This window comes from Phyllobates terribilis, unplaced genomic scaffold (assembly GCF_046119375.1).
Source record: "Phyllobates terribilis strain yellow unplaced genomic scaffold, ASM4611937v1 Scaffold_5__5_contigs__length_657084704, whole genome shotgun sequence".
In the NCBI taxonomy this organism is placed as follows: domain Eukaryota; kingdom Metazoa; phylum Chordata; class Amphibia; order Anura; family Dendrobatidae; genus Phyllobates; species Phyllobates terribilis.
In genome coordinates this window covers 315,304,893-315,323,935 of record NW_027362765.1, presented here as the reverse complement: position 1 = coordinate 315,323,935, position 19,043 = coordinate 315,304,893, and the positions used below count along the sequence as shown (strand labels likewise).

Genomic DNA, 19,043 nt, shown 5'->3' with positions numbered 1-19,043 from the left:
AAACGCCATGTTTGAACAAAACCTAATTCTCTTTTCTCCTCTGTGAATCAGCACATAAAATTTAACCACAAGGTTTCTGAATTAACCAGTGCTAAAGAGGGCGAGTTTGAATATTTATTAGGTTGCTTTCTCACCCACTTTATATTGGAGCAAGCACTACAAGGAATATTTTTTGCTGCTCTGGTATCAACCAAAGCAATATAATCAGAAGTTAGATACTCACACCTCTTGAAGAAGACACATGTGGACCAATGCCTTTGTGACGCCCAGCTGCGCTTGATATCACAGATCCTAGAAAGGTGCATTGATGGATTCCTCCACAAGAGGCTCCCATAAACATTCACACATCTCCTTCTTCCACCTCAGACCAGCAGAGGGAGCCCTTTAGGGATATAAGAAGGGAAGGTGGAGTCAGGCAGTGCAGTCTGGTTTAGCAGTAGAGACCAGTACAGTCTGGTGTCGACAGAGAGCCAAATCTGTTGAGAGAGTTCCTGCAGAGTGAGACACAGAAACAGGTCAGTCTGCAGTGGAGCTCAGTGATTCAGCAGTTCCTCTGGAGAGTTCAGCGAGTATACATCTGAATGCAGAGTCGAGCTCAGGTCAGTTGTAGCTCAGAGTAGTGAGCTTTAGGTGTGCCGGCACCATAAGATCGGTGAAGCGCGGCAAGCTGCCGTTAGGGGGTATAGCCTAGTGAGGGCCCGAGTAGGCCGAAGGCAAGTGGAGAGTTAGTACATAGGGCGCAGAGGAGCTTAACTAGCTCACCCCGTAGATATTCTTTTTCATACTTCTGGTGCTGAATATTATGGCAATGATGCAGGAAAAGTTTTATTCTGATGACTCTTCCATGAAGGCCATATTTGTGCAGGTGTCTCTTAACAGTAGAACAATGCATCACGACTCCAGAGTCTGCTAAATCTTTCTGAAGGTCTTTTGCAGTCAAGCGGTTCTGATTCGCCTCTCTAACAATCCTCAGTTCTCACTGAAATTTTGCTTGGTCTTCCAGACAATATCTTGACCTCCACTGTTCTTGTTAACTTAACTGCTATTTCTTAATTACATTTCGAACTGAGGAAACAGCAGCTTGAAAATGCTTTGCTATCTTCTTATAGACTTCTCCTGCTTTGTGGGCCTCCTCTATTTTCATCTTCAGAGTGCTAGGGAGCTGCTTAGAAGAACCCATGGCTGCTGTTTTTTGGCACAAGGTTAGAGGAGGCTGGGTATTTATAAATCTGGGAAATATGCATTACCTGGCCTTTCCTAACGATGATACTGAAAAAGCCATAACCCTAACAGGCTAATTAACCCATTAAGCACGGAGGCAATTATGTACTTAATGACCAAGACAATTTTTATACTTCTGACCACGGTCACTTTATGAGGTAATAACTCTGGAACGCTTCAACGGATCCCACTGATTCTGAGATTGGTTTTTGGTGACATATTGTACTTCATGATTGTGGTAAAATTTCTTTGATAAGACTTGCGTTACTTGTGAAAAAAAAGAAATTTGGCGAACATTTTGCAATTTTCAAACTTTGAATTTTTATGCCCTTAAATCAGAAAGATATGTCACACAAAATAGATAATAAACACAATTTCCAACATGTCTACTTTACATCAGAACAATTTTGGAACCAAATTTTTTTGGGGTTCGCAAGTTATAAGGGTTAAAAGTTGACCAGCGATTTCTCATTTTTAAAACAAAATTTACAAAACCATTCTTTTTTTTTTAGGGACCACATCACATTTTAAGTGATATTGAGGGATCTATATGACAGAAAATACCCAAAAGTGACATCATTCTAAAAACTTCACCCCTCAAGGTGCTCAAAACCACATTCAAGAAGTTTACTAACCCTTCAGGTGCTTCACAGGAACTCAAGCAACGTTGAAAGAAAAAAATTAACATTTTACTTTTTTTCACAAAAGGTTTACTTCAGACCCAATTTTTTTATTTTCTCTAGGGTGATGAGAGAAAATGGACAACAAAATTTGTTGTGCAATTCCTCCTGAATAAGCAGATACCCCATATGTGGGGGAAACCACTGTTTGGGCGCACGGCAGGGTTCGGTAGGAAAGGAGCGCCATTTGACTTTTTTAATGTAAAATTTGCTTGAATAATTAGCGGACACCATGTCGCGTTTGGGGAGCCCCTGATGTGCCTAAACAGTGGAAACCCCCAACAAGTGACAGCATTTTGGAAACTATACCCCTTAGGGAACTTATCTAGATGTGTGGTGAACACCTTGAACACCCAGGTGCTTCACAGAAGTTTATAACATTGAGCTGTAAAAATAAAATTTTCACATTTTTCCCACAAAAATATATTTCAGCCCCCAATTTTGCATTTTCATAAGGATAACAGTAGAAATTGCCCAATACTATTTGTTGCGCAATTCCTCCTGAGTAAGCTGATACCCCATATGTGGGGAAAAAACACTGTTTGGACACACGGCAGGGTTCAGAAAGGAAGGAGCGCCATTTGACTTTTTGAATGTAAAATTAGCTTGAATAATTAGCAGGTGCCATGTCGTGTTTAGGGAGACCCTGATATGCCTAAACAATGAAATTAAGAAATCAATTTTTTTTCCACAAAAATGTACTTTTAGCCCCAATTTTTTTTATTTTCACAAGGGTTACAGGAGAAAATGGACCCCAAAATTTGTTGTGCAATTGCTCCCGAGTATGGACATAGACTATATGTAGGGGAAAACTATTGTTTGGGTGTACGGCAGGGCTTGGAAAGGAAGGAGTGACTCTTGGAACCCAGACTTTGATGGAATGGTCTGCGGGTGTAATGTTGCGTTTGGAGAATCCCTGATGTGTCTAAACAGTGGAAAACCCTGACAAGTTTCCCCATTTTAGAAATTACACCCCTCAAGGATTTTATCCAGGGGTATAGTGAGCATTTTGAACCCACAGGTACTACACTGAATTTGATAACATTAGGTCGTCATACTGAAAATTTTCAATTTTTTCACAGAAATGTAGTTTAAGGCCCAAATTTGTAAATTTTGCAATGGATAATAGAAGAAAATGGATCCCAAAATTTGTTATGCTATTTCTCACGAATGCGATGATGCCCCATATGTCATCAGAAATTACTGTTAGGCCACACATCAGGCCTGAGAAGGAAGGAGCACTATTTGGCTTTTGGAGCATAGATTTTGGTAGAATAGTTTGTGGGCGACATTTGCGGAGCCCCTAAGGTGCCAGAACAGCAGAAAACCCCCAAAAGTGACCCGATTGTAGAAATTGCACATCTCAATGAATTTATCTACTGCTGCAGTGACTATTATGTAACATCCACGCCAGGCTATATTCTTATGCCAGTTTAGTGCCCATACATTGTGCCCCCATAAAGTGTAGTGTCCCCATACATTTCTCCTGGTGACACACACCCCATAAATTAAGTGCTCTCCCCGCTACAATAATGCCAAACATGTGGCTGCTTACTGCGGCACAGTGGGGCTCAGAAGGAAGGGGCATTTGGATTTGGGAGCGCAGAATTCACTGGATTTTAATTGAGGGGGCGGGAGCCATGTCACTTTTCCAGAGTCTTTGTTCCCCCTATAGTCCCAGTGACAGATGACGGACCTGAGAGGGGGCTGGTTTTGTGTGGGATAAATTAGGAGCTTTATTGGTAACATTTTGGGGTACATAATTTTCGATTGCTTACAGAATAAGGCTGGATCACATTCTTGTGTTCTTCGCTGAGCAGAGATGTCAGAGAAATATTGAAAATACTCTCTTTCTTCCCCTGAAGCCCCTCCCATCTCTCCCTTTTCCACCTTTGTCACAAGACAAGAGCTAGCAATCGACCACTTCTCAGTACAACAGCTGTCTCCATGTAAATCTCAGCACAAGAACCCAATTAACACACTCATGAGTAAGGCCCTGTAAACAAACGCTGGCAAGATAGGTGCCACCAACCTACTTAAAATGCGAGTAGATTTCCCCTGGCAAAGGCAAGGGACAATTAGACGCAGGCTTGCCATAAATCTACAGACACCTGTTGAAATTTCATTCCCAGGGCTTCAGAGAGAGTTTAACGAAAGTCTCCAGACTCTTCAGAGCTGAAACGAAATATGGAATAAGTAAAGTTTCATACATGCGATAATGATATGACCCATATTTTTAGTGACAGCATCAGCTAGGGAACGATAGGAATATTTTCATGTCACTGTAAATCCCTCTGTGCAGCTATAGTGCAAAAGCACCAGAATAACGGATCGCAAGTATGCCATGCGTGGTCTCAAAGTGAAGGTAAAATCATAACAGAAAACATCTCGCCATTTGCAAGCTTCTGCGATCAACAAGTGATAAGCTATCCCAGAAGTTAGTTATTTTAATAAAAACATGAAGGGTGGAGCCCGAGCCCACGTGATGTCACCATAGGGGTGTGTGGGCAGATCTCCCCTTAGGCATAAAAGAGCCAACTGAAGATTGATCCATACTCATTGAAAGGGGGGGGTGGGCATAGATACTATAAGCAACGGGTCACGTTTGATAACTTTCAAATCAAATCGGGGAGCCCTCCTCCACCTATATTGAATCTTCTCAGCGATCTCATAGTAAGTCTCTTCTTTAATCCTTATTATTTTGAGTAACTGCTTATGTATTGTAATGTCTACTTTGTAAAATCTTGTATATACACTGCCTCCCTTTTGGATTAAAAGTTCTGTTTCTTTTGTTCTGTAATCGTTCCCTCCTCCGATGCCATATATGCTACCAGAACGCAGGCGTCCGACCAGGCTTGTATTATATTTCAAACTTGGCCGGTGGTGGCAGCGAATAAGATAAATAATTGAGCTATCGCGAAGCTGACAGTGAACGTACAAAGGGCGTAAACACATATTCCATGCGTTGTAATCCAGAGGTGTGACGCCATACACTCACTGGTTGTTTGCCGATACCTACGTAGAGAGTAGTGGGGATCGTGTGCTCGCGGATCCCTGATGAAATTCTGACAGCGTGACGACAACGGTGAGATATTGTGTGATCTCCCCGGTGTCGTCACTGTGGAATCTCTGACAACTTAGATCGGGGTTTCCATGTAAATCCCACAAAAATGTGATTAAGACAAAACCACCAACAGAACCACCCACCACAAAGAGGCAGATGGAGACACTTTGGAGCCCGTTTGACGTCAGCTCCATTGGTCTCCATATTTTTAGGCGCACACAGATCTGTGGTCGTCCACACTTGTATGCTAAAAAAAAGCCTAAAATAATGGTACGCCGCCGGAACACAGACCAGTCCAAAGGGACTCCATCGGCCTCATAAGTGAGTGGCTCCATCTGGGTTTTTTGTCTGAATTGCGGTTTTGGTGAATTTACATGGAAACCCCAACGTAAGCGCTCAGCGGAGAGCGCAGGATAAACCTGAGCCGTTGTTTTTATTTTTTCGCAATTCACCGTGCGGTATAAGCGATAAGGTGGATTTATTCTTTGGATCGGTGCGATTACAGTGATACCAAATTTATATGTTTTTTTTAGGTCTTGCTGCTATCACACAGCAAAAATGCTTTTTTTTTTCATAAAAAGTAGTTATTTTCGTCGCCATATTCTGAGAGCTGTAACTTTTTTATTTTTTGGTGAACAACGCTGTATGATGGTTTATTTTTTGCGGGACGAGTTGCAGATTTTTTTGGTACCATTTTTGGGCACATAGTAATTTTTGATTGCTGTGTATTGAGATTTTTCAGACACAGAATGAACAAAAACTTGCAATTCAGTTATTGTTTTTTATTTTTTGCGCCATTCGCTGTGCGGTAAAAGTGATGAGACCGATTTGTTTGTCGGGTCGGTACGATTACACCGATACCAGGATACCAGATTTATATATATTTTTTTTATGCTTTACTATTTTTTTACAGACTAGTGTTGAGCGATACCTTCCGATATCAGGAAATATCGGATCGGATTGGATCGGGCCGATACCCAAAAAGTATCGGATATCGCCGATTCCGATACCGGAAACCAATGCAAGTCAATGGGACACAAATATCGGAATGAAAATAAACCCTTTCTTTCCTTGTAGGTTAATTCTACATGAAGGAAAACAACTAACAATAATGTAGAATGTATTGGGGGAGGTGGTTGCCCAAATCGATGGGAACAGTGCTCACAGTGAAACATGAAAAGCCGGCAATTCAGCAGCGGCATACACCGGTACCCGACAATTTATAACAGAAAGAATAGAGCTTCACACATAGATTAGATAGATAGAAACATGTCAGTCACATATATATGAAGTACAGTGACAGTGTTGGTTACTGTACTTGTCATTTAGTGTAAAGGATTTATTAAAAAAAATATTAGTGTTTTTATGCACCGTCTCTTTAAAAAAGCCGGCCGGCAATTCAGCAGCGGTACCCGACAATTTAGAATAGAAAGAATAGAGAATCACACATAGATTAGATAGATAGAAACATGTCAGTCACATATATATGAAGTACAGTGACAGTGTTGATTACTGTACTTGTCATTTAGTGTTAAAATAAAGGATTTATTAAAAAAAAAATTGGCCTGGGGTTCCCCCTAATTTTAGTCTCTAGCGGAGGTTAAGCCGACGGCTGGGGCAGATGTTTGAAGCCTGGGAAGGGGGTAATACCCACGGAGCTTCCCAGACTACTAATATCAGCCCCCAGCTGAATACCTAGCCTTTACTAGCTATTAAAATGGGGGACCCCCCCAAAAAAATGACTAGGCAGACAAAGGCTAGGCAGACAGCTGGGGTTGATATTAATAGCCCAGGAAGGGTGCCCCCTCCCAGGCTAGAAACACCAGCCGTCAGCCGCCCCAGAAATGGCGCATCCATAGGATGCGCCAATTCTGGCACTTAGCCTCGCTCTTCCACGCTGCCCTGGTGCGGTGGCAGGGGGTAATAGTGGTGGGGTTCATGTCAGCGCCAGCTGCCATGAAGCCCAGGTTAGTAATGATGGGCGTCTATAAGACACCCCCATTACTAACCTACAAAGTGTTAAAAAGAAAAACACAAACACCCAGAAAAAAATAATTTATTTGAAATAAAACACACCATTTTATTTAATTCTTAGTTTACTAAAAAAAAATAGTTACCTGTCCACGTTCCTGCGCTGATCTCCCATGCACAGCTGTCACATCTGGAGATGGTGACAGCTGTGCATGGCTGCTGTAAGCTCACGCTGCCGGGAACACGTCCGCTCCCGGCAGCGGGAGCCACTGACTGAGGTCACCGGAGTGCATTCAGGCAGCGCAGCTCCGGAGACCTCCTTTACGGCACTGCTGTATCGTGGGAATTTCTCACGATACAGCAGGGCCGTAAAGGAGCTAACCGGAGCAGCGCTGCCTGAACTCCGGCGAACCCGCTTATGCAGTGACGGGGACGCTTTACGGCCCCGTCATTCTAACGGCGGCAGCGGTTCAGAGCGGTCACATTCTATGTGGCCGCTCTGAACTGGAGATCTTCGTGGGACACTCGTGGACTACTACTGAGGGGTAAGGATAAGGTTGTGGTTTATTATTTTATATTTTATTACAGGAGATCGATGGCTTCGGTGAATTAGGTGTCTAGGTGAGTATAGGTGTAGTTTTTTATTTTTTACTTTATTTTAGGTGGCGATCGGCGGGGACAGGTAATGTATAAACTAATTTATTGTAGGTAACCACTGGCCACCAATGAAATGTATTTAAAATTTATTGGGGACACAGTAGGGCAATTTAAATAGCAGGATTAGGCTGATGGGAACTACTGCTCCCATTGAGCTGATCCTGCTGGCACGAGTGGACGGGGGACAGACATAGGCCGATGGGAGTAGTAGTGTCACATCGGCCTATGTCTGCCTGCACGCACACACCCGCAGACATCGCACAGACACCGCACAGACACCGCACAGACACCGCACAGACACTAATCATGACGGGCTGATGGTCTGGGAGGTGTGGCTGACCTGTGCGGCCGTGGGAAAGTTCATGTGAGTTCATGCAATGCAGTCAAGTATGAACTCACATGAACCCTCTGAGGGCACCGTGGCGACTTCAAATGAACAGCTGATCAGCATCACCTGATACCTCAGCTGTTCATTTGAAATAACCGGCGGGAAAGCGCAGCACAGAACGGGAAAGCCGGCGGTGAAGTCTTTTCACTGCCGGCTTCCCCGCCCGGGTCCTTCGCTCCCCGCTCCTTGGTGCTGTGCTCCCCGCCCGGTCCTAACTTACGATCGGGGTGGGAGGCTGCGGGGAAGCAGTATGGGGCTGTGTGATTGTTTAAAAGCCGGTGGCTTTTTACCGCCCGCCGGCTTTTAAACAATCAGTAGAATTCTCTCACGCTGGGATGGCTTTCTGATGACAGGCTGGATCGCAGCTGAGCGCTGCCATCCAGCCTGTCATCCTTCAGAGACACTGCAGAGCGCAGGCATTATGGGAACTTCCGATTCCGGTATTCGATATTGTAAAAGTATCGGAATTAAGTATCGGAATTCCAATACCGCGAATATCGGCCGATACCCGATATTTCAGTATCGGAATGCTCAACACTATTACAGACTAATAACAGTATTTTACAAAAAAGAAGTTGATTTTGCATTGTCACATTCTGAGAGCTGTAACTTTTTTATCTTTTTTCGGGACGGTTTGGCGTTTTTATTTACGTGCAAATTTTGATCGCTTTTTATTCACTTTTTTTGTGAGTCAGTATGATGAATAAGCATCATTTTCGTTTTTTGTTTTTTTTACAGCACTTGCCAAACGGACTAAATAACGTGACGGCTTTTTAGAGCGGGTCGTTCCGGACGCGGCGATACCAATTATGTGTACGTTTTTTTCATTTATTTTTGTTTTATCACAAACGCTGTGTTTTGAGCGGCAAAAAGGATTTTAGTGATTTGTGTGCACTTTTTGTGTGTTTTTTTTTTTTACATGTTTTATTTAACTTTTTTTTACTTTTTCACCAAGTTCCACTTTGGACATGTGTGATTTTCACTTTTATTGCTGATCTCATACACTGCAGTATACCTGTACTGCAGTGTATGAGACCTGTCAGTGAGTCATATTTGACTCACTGACTCTGCTTGTTGCTGGATATCACTGGCAACCGTCCTCTGGGATCATCTCAGGGTACCATGGTAACAATTAGAACCCGCGATTCTCATCACGGGGGTCCGATGGTCACTAAGGGGGCGTCACAAGACCCCCTTGTAACAACTTAAATACCGCTGTCATGATTGACAGTGTTATTTAAGGGGTTAATCGGCATCGAGACCGGTCGGGGCCGATACTGCAGGGTGTCAGCTGTCACACACAGTTGACACTCGAAGGATTCGCCGCCACCGGGCGGTGCTATTTACTTATTCCTCAGCATCGCTTTTTCACGGCGCTGAGGAATAAGTACCCTTAATGATCGCCGTGAAAATGCATTACGGCGGTCATTGAGGGGTTAAGGTCTGAAACCTGGGTCAAAGTTATCTGAGCACACAAATCTCCTAAAGGTGCCCAAACTTTTGAATCGGCCCATTTTCCTTCTTGTAATTTTAAAATGTAAAAAATTACAATATATATTTATTTTAGCCTAAAATACAAAGGAAATGTGTCATCTTTAACTTTAGGTCTTTTAGAGATCATTTCATCTTCAACTTTCTTAACTGTTCACAATAACAGTCATTTTGACCAGGGGTACCCAAACTTTTACATGTCACTGTACTTTTGAATGACACCATCCAAGTTATCATGTGATGTACTGAAAAGAGAAAAAAATTCCAAGTGAGGAAATATTGAAATAAGAAATTCAATTCAGAATTTGTGTTTTGGGTCTTCAGCACACCTTCAGCTGTCATCACCCCGTGCTGAAAGAACAGTGTGCCATTGGGCCGTACACTGTGAATACTGCTGTCACAGATCAACAGCGGCAATTAACAGGTTAACAGTCATCATCTGCCTACATCAAAATCAGGGAGTCGACATATAAATGTACATAATATGCCAGTAAGGGGTTAAAGGGAAAAGCTGGGGGAGTATGGCTAGTAAGATATTACTGAGGGTTAAGAATATATATAGTGGAGCCTGGCAGAAACATTTGCTGTGAGCTGGCATTCTTGACAAGTCTCTTTAACTGCTATTAAAGGTTTATACATGTGATCATTCAAACACAAACATATAAGTCACAGTAATAAGAGTCCTGGAAAATGTATTCCATATCTGGCCTCGCTTATTCATGGTGACAGCTAGTTCTCTAAGCAACCTGGGAAGGGGTCCACACATAGCCATTGCCCGTGCATAACCACCCCATAAATTTCATACTACACACATTTGATCACTTGTATTTCACATTACAATTGCTGCATAACCATCAGGCAAACTAGTTGTTTTAAAGGACGCTGCGACCTTCGCAGAATATCTGCCCAGATTGCCTTTATATCATTTCACAGGCTACAAAAGAATGCTTGGTAGCCCTGGGCTAAATCATAGACAAGGAATTACATGACATCTCTTTGCTATCAGGTATGATACAATGTGGACTTGACACTATAGGCCGCTTCTTTAAATCTGATTTGTTACCAAATTTCCCAATACATTGTTGAATAGATATTTTAGATCTGATGAGAGTTGTAAACTTACTTTGAAAATCCATGTGGTTGCTTAATCCTGGTATCAAAAAATTAGCAATTTAGAAGTCGAGTGATAAAGTGAGAGAACTCACGATCCACGTGTCTTCAGTTCCCATCCACCGAGTCAAACTGACAGCTGCAGCTTGTATAGAGCAGTGTAGGATTTCAGGAGCAGGCAGGACACTGAACAGCTGTCAATCAGGCGGAGATTAAATTCAACTTTCATAAAGGATTAGTCAGTGATTCGGACATGGATATCCAAGTACTTACAAGATCCTTATCAGGTCTATTTGCAGCTTGTACTGTGAAATCTGTCATATTCACATTAATGTCCCAAAGAATTGCAAGAACCATATAGGAACTTAAAGCGTCTCGGTCACCTGGTTTTTGCTAGCTAATCTGAGAGCAGCATGATACAGAGACAGAGACCTTGATTCCATTGATGGTTCACTTAACCCCTTCATGACCGGAGCATTTTCCATTTTTGCGTTTTCGCTTTTTGCTCCCCTTGTTCCCAGAGCCATAACTTTTTTTATTTTTTGGTCAATATGGCCATGTGAGAGCTTATTTTTTGCGGGACAAGTTGTATTTTTGAACGACATCACTGGTTTTACCATAAGGTGTACTGGAAAATGAGAAAAAAATCCAAGTGAGGTGAAATTGCAAAAAAAGTGTTGTTTTTTTTTTTACCACGTTCACTGAATGTTAAAAGTGACCTGCCATTCTTATTCTCCAGGTAATTATGAGTTTGTAGATACCAAACATGTACAGGTTCTTTTTTATTTAAATCGTGAAAAAAAATCCAAAGTTTGCTAAAACAAATGGCACCATTTTCCGAGACCTGCAGCGTCTCCATTTTTCGGGATCTGGGGCCGGGTGAGGACTTATTTTTTGCATGCCGAGCTGACGTTTTTATTGATACCATTATAGGGTAGATCCGATGTTTTGATCGCCCGTTATTGCATTTTATTGCAATGTTGCGGCTACCAAAAAAACATAGTTGTGGCGTTTAGAATTTTTTTCTCGTTACACCATTTACCGATCAGATTAATTCTTTTTTCATATTGATAGATTGGGCGATTCTAAATGCGGTGATACCGATTATGTGATGTGTATGTGTTTTTTTTTTTTTACTGTTTTATTTTGAATGGGGAAAAAGGGGGTGATTTAAACTTTTATATTTTTTTAATTTGTTTTAAAACTTTTTTTTACACTTTTTCCATGCTTCAATAGTCTCCATGGGAGACTTGAAGCTGCACTTGTCTGATCTCCTGTGCTACACACAGGTGATGATCAGATCGCCTGTGTGTAGCAGATTTGCTCACTTTCTATGTAAGCTGACCACTGGGCGGCGCTCATAGCCTTCTGGCAGTGACAACCACAGGGGTCTCCTGCAGACACCGGGTTGTCATGGTGACCCGCAATCATGTGACGGGGTCACTGATGGGCAGGGCCAGAGATTGACAGCGGCATTTAACTGGTTAATAGCCGCGGATGGATCGCGATTCCACCAGTGGATGTTGCAGGCACATGTCAGCTGTATAGATCAGCTGACATGTGCCCGGAAAGGTGTGGGCTCAGTGCTGGAGCCCGCACCAAACAGGGGGATCTGACGTGGGGCGTACTATTACGCTCTATGTCAGAAAGGGTATAATGGACTACTTAGTGTAGTTTTTATAAAATCATTGTGTTATCAGCGGAAGATTATCACTAGAGGACTTGTAAACCTGCTGCCATGCAGTTCAACCCTGCCCCCACCCCTGAATGTCAGCTTTCTGCCTTTGCATAGTACATAGTGTGCACAGAAAGCTGCCAATCATTGGTGTGTGCGGGGTTATAAAGAGCTCAGAATTCCGAGAACTAGTAGATCTGCAGCAGAAAAAAATGTTTTTAATCAAAACTACAGCAAGCAGCGAAGTGATACATTGCTAAATCAGGGTTTCTGCCCCTACATCATGCTGCTCTCAGACAGTGTCACATCTCCACCAGAACCTACTCCTGCAACGTCTGCTTCTGTCATCCTGTGCCGCCATATTCACTCTGCGGGCGATGCTGATGATAGCAGAGCTGTGAGAACCAGAAGCTCTGGACTGCGCTGTATGGATTCCTGTGTTCCTTCTACAGTATAACCACTAGTGGTCGCCATTGTTCACCTTGATACTTGTGCAGCAGTTTCACTCCTTACCCCTGGAGGCTGCTGTTGTGTTCGGCCCTTGCTAAGATGGCAGAACTTTCTTATCCAGACTATTCTCATTTATCTCAGGATTGTTTCCTAAAACTCCTTTGCTATCTGCAAGGACTTCTATTACTGTTGCAGCTCTTTGTTCACGCTCCTCCGGCCACTGAATTCTAGCAATGCTACACCAGTATTGTAACAGAATACTCAAGCCCATCTATCATGGAAGCCGCCGAGGGAGAAAAATTGGAGGTTTGTGTAAATAAGATGAACGGTTTGCTTACCAGCATCTAGGATCCAGTAGGATGAATGCGTAAGTGGGCTGCGCTGCTGGAGACGACGGTATAGCGTTGAAACGCATTGTGAATAAAAAGTCTTACTGGATTTACTCCAGCAGCGCAGCCCACTTACGTGTTCATCCAACTGGATCCAATATCTCCTGAGGGCAGCAGCAGCTGTTTTCCTTCATGCCTACATAGGAGATGTGCCAGTCACAACTCCACAAGGTGAGCGTAACCAGCACTCTCCTACTCTCTCTCCACAGGGTATCACTCTATTGTGCGCTCTGTTCCCCATATCTAGATATACTTACCAGCATCTATGCAGATATGCAAACACTAAAAACAAAACATAGGGCATTTGAAACTCAGACATCCATAACATTTTTTTTTAACAAGCTACACAGGATCTACAGAATATTGTTCAAGATCTAAGCAATAAGATTGCACTGCAATGTAAGCAGATTCTGCAATTACAAAATCAACATATAGCTCCAGCCCCTCCACCGACCCTTCCACTCCGACCTTTCAGGTTTGGTGGAGACCGTGACAAGTTTCGTGGATTCATCAATCAGTGCAGATTGTACATTAGTGCACACCCTGCTCACTTTCATACTGACAGATCAAAAGTATTGTGTATCATAATGCTACTGACACATAAAGCTTTAGCCTTGGCCAGTTCCCTTATTGAAACTCATGATGATCGAGTTACTGATCTGGAGTCTGGAGTCATCCATTCAATTTCCTCTATTGCACCCAACATTAAAAAGTAAACAAGGACTTTCATTCGTTCATTTCTATCAAATTTCAAGTTGCTTCTCAATGGATTTCCACATTTGCCATGGTTGATTCAGGAGCAAATGGAAATTTTATGGACATCTATTTCACAACAGAACATGGGGTAAAAATTTAAAACAGACTTTCATCCATTACTATGGAAACTGTTAATGGATTTCCTCTAAATTCTGTACAAATGAATCCAGAGATTGAACCCTTAGAGATAGTAATGGAACCTAATCACCATGAGGTTTTATCCTTCTTCCTAATCTCATCTGCACATTTCCCAATAATCCTTGGGTTGCCAAGGCTACAGATTCAAAATCCCACAATCAATTGTTCGTCCATCTTCATCATCAGCAGGTGCACCTATATTTTGTGTCAAAAAGTAAGATGGTTCCTTGAGACCCGGCATTGATTACAGAGAATTGAATAAAATTACTGTAAAGAATTGCTACCCTCTGCCTTTGATCCCTGAGTTGTTGGACAGAGTTCGTCATGAAAAGTTGTTCATGAAACTAGATCTTCGAGGGGCATATAACCTGATTCGTGTTAGACCAGGTGATGAATGGAAAACGGCATTTAGATCAGGTTATGGACACTATGAGTACTTAGTCATGTCGTTTGGAGTTTGTATTGCTCCTGCAACATTCCAGCTTTTTGTTAATGACATTTTTAGAGACTTGCTTGATAAATTTGTAGTCATTTATCTGGATGATATACTAATTTTTTTAATTCTGCAGAAGAACATCAGAATCATGTGAAAACTGCACTAGTGTTTAAGAACCCACCATCTCTATATTAAGCTGGAGAAATGTGAGTTCCATCAAGCAGAGATCCAGTTCATGAGCTATATAATCTCTACTCAAGGATTGCAAATGGACTCTACCAAGATTCAAGCTATCATTGAGTGGCTAAAGCCAAAAAACATGTTAGAAGTACAACGATTTGTGGGCTTTGCCAATTTTTACAGCCATTTAAATAAGCATTTAAAGATTGCACCATTCACAAAATTAACAAAGAAAGGCAAATTGTTTGTTTGGTCTCCTCAAGCACAAGATGCTTTTTGTTGCCTGATTCGTTACAATCTTGAACATGCCTTTATTGTAGAAGTGAATGCTTCAGACGGTGCAGTTGGGGCCATTCTATCACAAAGAACAGGAACAAAAGATTTGCTACATCCTTGTGCCTATTTCTCCCAAAGTTTGACCATGTCAGAAAAGAATTATGATGTGGAGAACAAAGAGCTTTTAGCTATCTTTGCTGCTTGCAAAGAATGGAGACATCATCTAGAAGGAGCAGCTCAACAAATTGTTGTTATATAACTGATCATCATAACCTTAAATTTATCAGGTCTGCCAAAAGTTTGTCTCCCCACCAACCGATTCAACTTTGTTATCTCTTACAGACCTGGCCCCTGTAATGGTAAGGCTGATGCTTTATCCAGGATGTTCTCCAAAGATTCTTCTACAGCAGCACCACCACCAACAACTATTCTGCCTGAGTCTAACTTCCTGGCAGTGATCCATAACAAAGATTTGCTGGATGATATACGAGAAGCATTCGAGACAAACACAATTCGTCTGCATCCACCAGATGATATATCTCTTACTTTTCAAAACAAAGTATGGACTCATAATCATTGAATATATACAGTACAGACCAAAAATGTGAAATACACCTTCTCATTTAAAGATTTTTCTGTATTTTCATGACTATGAAAATTGTACATTCGCACTGAAGGGATCAAAACTATGAATTAACACATGTGGAATTATATACTTAACAAAAAAGTGTGAAACAACTGAAAATATGTCTTATATTCTAGGTTCTTCAAAGTAGCCACCTTTTGCTTTGATGACTGCTTTTCACACTCTTGGCATTCTCTTGATGAGCTTCAAGAGGTAGTCACCGGAAATGGTTTTCACTTCACAGATGTGCCCTGCCAGGTTTAATAAGTGGGATTTCTTGCCTTATAAATGGGGTTGGGACCATCAGTTGTGTTGTGCAGAAGTCAGGTGGATACACAGCTGATAGTCCTAATGAATATACTGTTAGAATTTGTATTATGGCAAGAAAAAAGCAGCTAAGTAAAGAAAAACGAGTGGCCATCATTACTTTAACAAATGAAGGTCAGTCAGTGCGAAAAATTGGGAAAACTTTGAAAGTGTCCCCAAGTGCAGTTGCAAAAACCATCAAGCATTACAAACAAACTGGCTCACATGAGGACCGCCAAAGGAAAGGAAGACCAAGAGTCACCTCTGCTTCTGAGGATAAGTTTATCCGAGTCACCAGCCTCAGAAATCGCAGGTTAACAGCAGCTCAGATTAGAGACTAGGTCAATGCCACACAGAGTTCTAGCAGCAGACACATCTCTTCAACAACTGTTAAGAGGAGACTTTGTGCAGCAGGCCTTCATGCTCAAATAGCTGCTAGGAAACCACTGCTAAGGACAGGCAACAAGCAGAAGAGACTTGTTTGGGCTAAAGAACACAAGGAATGGACATTAGACCAGTGGAAATCTGTGCTTTGGTTTGATGAGTCCAAATTTGAGATCTTTGGTTCCAACCACCGTGTCTTTGTGTGACGCAGAAAAGGTGAACGGATGGACTCTACATGCCTGGTTCCCACGGTGAAGCATGGAGGAGGAGGTGTGATGGTGTTGGGGTGCTTTGCTGGTGACACTGTTGGGGATTTATTCAAAATTGAAGGCATACTGAATCAGCATGGCTACCACAGCATCTTGCAGCGGCATGCTATTCCATCCGGTTTGTGTTTAGTTGGACCATAATTTATTTTTCAGCAGGACAATGACCCCAAACACACCTCCAGGCTGTGTAAGGGCTATTTGACCAAGAAGGAGAGTGATGGGGTGCTACGCCAGATGACCTGGCCTCTACAGTCACCAGACCTGAAACCAATCGAGATGGTTTGGGGTGAGCTGGACTGCAGAGTGAAGGCAAAAGGGCCAACAAGTGCTAAGCATCTCTGGGATCTCCTTCAAGATTGTTGGAAGACCATTTCCGGTGACTACCTCTTGAAGCTCATCAAGAGAATGCCAAGAGTGTGCAAAGCAGTCATCAAAGCAAAAGGTGGCTACTTTGAAGAACCTAGAATATAAGACATATTTTCAGTTGTTTCACACTTTTTTGTTAAGTATATAATTCCACATGTGTTAATTCATAGTTTTGATGCCTTCAGTGTGAATGTACCATTTTCATAGTCATGAAAATACAGAAAAATCTTTAAATGAGAAGGTGTGTCCAAACTTTTGGTCTGTACTGTATATGTTCAAGAAACTGTAAGGCTAAAAGGCATTGAAACTGATTCATGATTACAAGGTAGCAGAACTCAAAGGAATTCAAAACACACAAGAATTCTGTCTTGTTTCTTTTGGTAGCCCAATTGCTAAAAAGATATTAAAAATATGTATCTTCCTGTAGCACCTGAGCCATGTATAAAACTCCCCGCACATCACCAATGGGATTATTGCAGCCTCTGAAAATTCCATCTTGTCCTTGGGGCTCTATATCTATGTGCTTTATTGTTGAACAACCAACTTCAAAAGGGAAGAGTTCCATCCTAGTAGTGGTGGACCGACTCACCAATGCAGCACATTTTATCCCATGCACTAGTTTGCCTTCTGTTAAAGAGACTGCTGATCTTGTAATTCAAAATGTGTTTTGTATTCTTGGGGTTCCAGACAAAATCATCTCTGATCGTGGAACACAATTTACATCGAGATTCTGGAAGAATTTTTGTACAGCAGTGGACATTGATGTCAGCTTATCTTCTGCATTCCATCCTCAATCTAATGGTCAGACTGAATGCACAAACCAAACCTTAGAGCAATATCTGAGATGCTACATTTGTCATCTTCAGGATGACTCGGTTGATTTCTTTGCTATGGCAGAATTTTCATACAATTCTCAAAATGCTTGAACCAAAAAAACACCATTCTTCGGAAATTTGGGTTACACCATCCAAGTATTCTTCCTAATTTTCCCAGAGAAATGCCTATTCCTGCTGTCACTGACAGAATACAAGCCCAGCAACAGAACCTGGAAATGCTAAAATACACTTTAAGAATTTTCCCAGGAGAAACGTAAAGAAGCAGCGGATAAATCTTGCAGACCTTCTCCAAGCTTCCAAGATATGGCTTTCCACCAAGAATTTGACACTCCATATACCCTCACCAAAACTGGGCCAAAAATGTATTTATTCTTTTCAAAATCATTGGACAAGTTAGCTCAGTAGCTTTTCGTCTTCAACTTCCCAGAACAACGAACATACATTCAGTGTTCCATATCTCCTTACTAAAGCCATTTGTTCCAAATCTTCCAGGGTGTCGTCTGCCTCCTCCTGATCATATTGAAGTGAATGGACAAGAACATTACACATTTGAAAATGTACTAGACTTCCAAATATTCAGAAACAAATTGCAATACTTAATAAAGTGGCCAGGGTTTGGCCCTGAAGATAATTCCTGGGAACTTGTAGAAATTATCAATGCTCCTTGACTGCTTAAAGAGTTTCAACAAAAATACCCACATAAACCTAGCCAAGCATCGTCCGGAGGCTGCTGTTCAAAGACGGGGGAGTAATGTTCAACAGTTTTTCCACTAGGGGCTGCTATTGTTCACCTTGATAATTGAGCTGCAATTTCACTTCATACCACTGGAGGATGCTGTTGTGTTCTGCAATTACCCTTTACTAAGATTCTGAACCTGTGGAATCCATCTTGTTTCCTGTTTGGGCATACTTAAAGCCACATGGATCCTTCACTCATTGTTTGAATATTGTGCCTAGCTGTTAGTTTAGTCTCTGTCTCCAGCTCCTGAACTGTCTTACCCAGGCTCTTCTCACTTATCTCCGGATTGTTTCCTACAACTCCTTTGCTATCTCCAAGGACTTCTATTAGCGCTTGCTGTTCCTTGCTCATGCTCCTCCGGCCACTGGATTCCAGTAATGCACACCAATATTGTAACAGGTGCAGGCTCTGTCCAGCCACTAAGGTTAGGGTAAATCAGAATAAGGTTCTGGCACTCAAAAAACACAATAGCATTGGGGTCAAAGGTTATATATATGTCCTTTTATTGATGTACATACAGCAAAATCCAATTTAAGGTTCCTGCCCAATGTTTCAACCCACACGGGTTTTCCTCAGGGGCTTCAAAAACTAGTTCCATGTGAAAAAAACAGCAAAAGACCGAAGTATCAGTAACAA

General features: G+C 42.0%; 1 protein-coding gene across 2 annotated transcripts in view; it reads right to left on the bottom strand.

Moving 5' to 3' along the window:
• Window positions 1–10,717, bottom strand: part of LOC141273084 (uncharacterized) — a 167,467-nt gene extending 156,750 nt beyond the window's left edge. Inside the window, exon 1 of one of the 2 annotated variants that reach the window (XM_073684447.1) lies at window positions 10,596–10,717. The gene's annotated coding sequence lies outside the window, so the exon portion shown is untranslated. The remainder of the gene's footprint in view (window positions 1–10,595) is intronic. The other variant, XM_073684450.1, reaches the window with a different exon arrangement.
• Between the last annotated feature and the right edge of the window lie 8,326 nt (window positions 10,718–19,043).